We start from the raw sequence: 4,649 nt of genomic DNA, 5'->3' as shown, positions 1-4,649 counted from the left end.
AACAGCATAGTCACATCAAACATTGAGTTTTACAGGAATGTATACTGCATCAGGCTAAAACGGCAAAGAGTCAAAACGGCGCCATATGTAAGTCACTTATTCGTTGCAACTTCTATGAATGATAAGAAACTTTCCCAATTTTGTAAATAATTATATTAAAATGTATCATTGTACAACCAATGCAAAGTTACTATGGATACAAAATATACTCTCCCAAAAAAGAAACGCATATAGGAATTTCAACTGTATTTTTATGTTTATTTTGAAACATCTTGTAGGCTTTATGAATCAATGAAATATAGCGAAATTGCACACTGGGAATGCAGACTTATCCGTCTTTGGCACCAACTCGAGGAAAGCCAGTTTGAGTGTCACATGGAGACGTGTGGTGGCGCTGAAGTCAATACCTCGTGTGACCACCGTGGGCATCCAGAACTCCACGGCATCGCCTCGGCATTGAACGAATCTCATGTTGCCCAATCGCAGCCACTCTGCCTGTAATGCCTGTGCGAGTTGCTGAAGCGTCTGGGGCTGAGGGTTACGGCGTCGCACCCGTGTGTCCAGGGCATCCCACAGATGTTCGATCAAGTTTAAGTCCGGTGATCTTGGGGGCCAGGGGAGCACATTGATGTTGTGGTTCTGGAGGAAGTCTCTAGTGTGACGTGCTTTGTGGGGCCTGGCATTGTCCTGTTGAAACAGCTCCCTCTGGCGATCAATGATGGGAAGGAGGTGTGGGCGTAGGATTTCGTCACAGTACCGTTGAGCTGTCAGGTTGCCCTGGATCATCACCAAATCACTTCTCCTACGGCAGGTGATCGCTCCCCACATCATAACATTTACCCCGCTGAATCAGTCCACCTGGGGAACGCAAGTGTCGGCGAAACGTTCACGTCGACGTCTGTACACCCGCATTCTTCCATCGCGTCGTTCCAATAGAAATCGTGATTCATCACTGAACCAGATTCTACGCCAATTCGGTAGGTTCCAGGCCTGAACGTTGGTGCACCATTGAACTCGATGTCGACGATGTTGTTGTCGAAGCACAGGGCCAAAATAAGGTCTTCTGGCACGTAAACCAGCCTCTCTCAACCTGTTCCTGACGGTCTGTGCAGAAAGCCTCCTCAATCCGGGTATTTGTCGAGCGGTACTGGTCGCCGTAGCTGTTCGATGACGCAGGTGATGTACCCGGATGTAGCGATCCTGCGCCGCAGTGGTCGCTCGAGGTCGCCCACTACGGTTATCTCCCATTTGACAGACACCCAATTGACAGACACCCAATTGACAGACACTGAACTAGAAGGTTAATTAGGGTAACACCTACGGGTATAATGGAACAGTCCACTGTCTAGTGAGTAGAGCAGGGTGAGCCTGAAACAGGTTCGTTACTGACAAGTTTGATTGTGGGTAAATAGAACTTTGTTGTGATAAAATGATTTCTCTTCTCAAAATTGATTTTACTATCAATTACTATCGAATATAAAAACAGGTTTGTCACTGAGAGGTTTGATTGTGTGTATTGATAGAAAAGTCCCCTCCCAATAATAGCATATGTACAACAGAAGTTAACTGAGAAAACGTTTTGTTGGAGAGATATAGATATGTACATATTTGAAAACATTTGCAGTAAATCTTATTTGCAGTAAATGAGACACCTGCATTGCCATGTAAGATACCATTAACACCAATCAGTGTTCTAATTTCAACAATACTTTCTAAAGATTGTAACACTTTATGTCTTTGAGTAGTATATTCTCACATCCATGGCCACATTGACATGATGCGTCATATTTTAAATATTTATTCTAAATAAATCGTAACAAAGTTCATTCGTCATATATCTTAATATTGTGTTCAAAACATATAACTTCTTTATTCCAAATGAATAATATTTAGGTTCACATTTATCTATATTTGATTTATACAATACAACAGTGTCGCAATTTCTAATAGCTAAGCTAATGTTTTCAATATGATGATGCCGACTCCCGTTAGACTAGAAGGTTAAACCGAAAGGTTTATGAAAATAAATAACCTGTTAATAAATAAACTGTTTGTATATTGCAGCAATAAAAATTCAAATTACTGTCTTTTCGTCCATCTTTCAAAATAAATAATATAGCTTCAGTTTGTTCCTATGTTTTTATTTGGACTATTCCATTATAATGTGTAGGTAACAGGTAGTAGATAATCTGTTCACTGAACCGTAAATGTTGTTGTTTTAAGGTGTCTGCGAATTGGCGGTATCCTCCCATTACCCCTACATCCCATTACCCCTACAGCTTATAACAACAAAGTTCACGATCCAATGCACTGCTAATCCCCGCCCTGTTACCTGGACAATGGACTAGCCCAAACACATGAACACAAGATTTAATGTTTTAATTTATGGATTTAATTACACAAATAAATGAATATAATACACAGATATCTTCCTGGTTGTGACATGAATATGAGCAGCAGGTCATGTTAACTTTTTAATGTTAATTTTTGTCTTTTAAACAAGTCTCTATCCCAATTTGAGGAGATGGCCCACAGCGTCAAGGAACTGCATTGGTGTTTTCATCCCAAGATTGAGCTGCTCCTTGAGGCGACACAAAGGATGCTCCATCTCCCTGTACACTCTCTTTCTGCTTCTCTGTGCTGCTCCAAAGTCTATCTGGGAAATTTTCGATCTCTCAGCGTGTTCAACTTTCCTGATCACCTCCACAAATCGGTAGATGTTGGGGTGTGGATGTGGGAGTCCCCGGTTCAGGCGGTTGTGGAATCCCTCTAGGTTGTTGTTTGTCCTTGGACCTGTTGTTGAGTGATGGTTCCACAGTGGCAGACGGAATCTTGCATCGTCGTCGGTGTAATCGTTGAAGGTGGCCGCTCTTGGTACATCGGGAGCGTCGTCCATGGCGCCAACCCACGTGTCCTGGATACTGTTCTGGACATCCTCTCTGTAAGCAACAGCAAGTCCCAGATCCTGGACCTTCCTCCAAATGGCCTGACAGTAGTGGAAGAAGCAACCCTTCACTTCAGCAGTCGGAAACTCTCTCTCTATAGCATGAATTGCCGCCAGCTCAAAGTCTGTCTGGACACAGGATGGGACAAGCGGCCGGTTAAGTCTCTGCTGAACTTCATTCTTGATGAGTCTGAAGAGTCTGGAGTAGGTCTCAGTCTGACGGTCGGGGACTAAGGTGAAGATGAGGGGATAGGTTGTGGTTCCACGTCTTGCATGTAGGATGTACACTTGATTCCACAGACCAGGGCAGGCAGTAAAGGTTCCATCCATATAGATGATTTCAGAAGACTGCAAGGCCTGAAGACTATCCATGGTGGCAAATGCCAGGATCTTATCGTCATCACCATTTGAAAACAGGAGGAAGGGTCGACCATCTGCTGTCTGCGTCCAGGAATCTTGAAGGTTCACTTCCGATCTCGTCTGCGGCGAAACAGGAATTGTCTTCTGTCGATGGCGGTACATAGCACTGCTCATGGTCGGGAAGGATGGCATCAATGGTATCTTATCATTGTCCAAGTTCGTAATCTCGTTGTTGTAGAGGGTGTGAATCGATGTTGACTCCTCCCTCGCTCTCTTCCTCAGGTTGCTGACAAACCGGACCTTCTGGCTATCCTCAGGCGGATGATTATGCTCCGTCGCATTCCTCAAAACATTTCTCATCTCAGTGTCAATTTCAACATTTACTTCATTGCATCTTAACAAACTTTCTCTAACCAAGAACACCTTAATCCTTTCTAATTTGTATACACAACACTTTAATCGCTCCCATGGGTAAGTTCATTATGCCAGACAGGTAAATGCCGTGTGTTGTTTTAACTAATTGTAGGGGTACTGGGATGTAGGGGTAATGGGATGTAGGGGTAATGGGATACAACCGAACTGGCTGTCTGCGTAATGGGAGGACACCCCCACTACGAGGGTCATCTGCTACCGAATTCTGCCGGCGATATCTCTCCCAGAGCCGTGAAATGGTGCTTTGCTGAACATTCATGCGTCGGGCAACTGCACGTTGAGACTGGCCAGCTTCAAGCAAACCAATGGCGATATGACGGTTGGCTTCACTTAGACGTGGCATTTTGCGTTCGTCAACAATATCCAAATACAGTGAATAATCGACAGACAGCGATCAACCTTTTATACCCATCATTGAGACTATCTGATCCCCAACTTTCACGTGCATTGCATGTGAACTGTGTATTCTGTGACACTACACGCCGAAATTTAAAATCATGCTGTTAAATACGGGTATTTTACAGATGGTGCGTTTTGTTGTGATGTTTCAAAACATCAACACCATAGGACTCATAAACAGAGCAAAACCTTTTGTGAAATGAATCACGTTTTAATTCATTGCTACATGAAATTGCTATTTTCATGATGCGTTTCTTTTTTGGGAGAGTATATATTAATAACTGTGGATTATCATACATATTTAACAACCCTTTACTTTTGTTAGGTTGTGTCCCATCCGGGATTCAAACCCACACTATGAGGGTCAGGCAACTAATCGCCAACACATAAAGCCATAATCATCCATGCTTCAACTTGAAGAATAAGGATTCGGGGTTAAAAAAAACTCTAAATAGTGTAGTCAGCAATTCATCTGAGTTAATTATTGTATATGCTTACTTTTGATTTTCGAATT

Source organism: Haliotis rubra, unplaced genomic scaffold, assembly GCF_003918875.1.
Source record: "Haliotis rubra isolate DU_JTF1 unplaced genomic scaffold, ASM391887v1 Scf599, whole genome shotgun sequence".
NCBI lineage: Eukaryota > Metazoa > Mollusca > Gastropoda > Lepetellida > Haliotidae > Haliotis > Haliotis rubra.
This window is presented reverse-complemented; position numbering follows the sequence as displayed.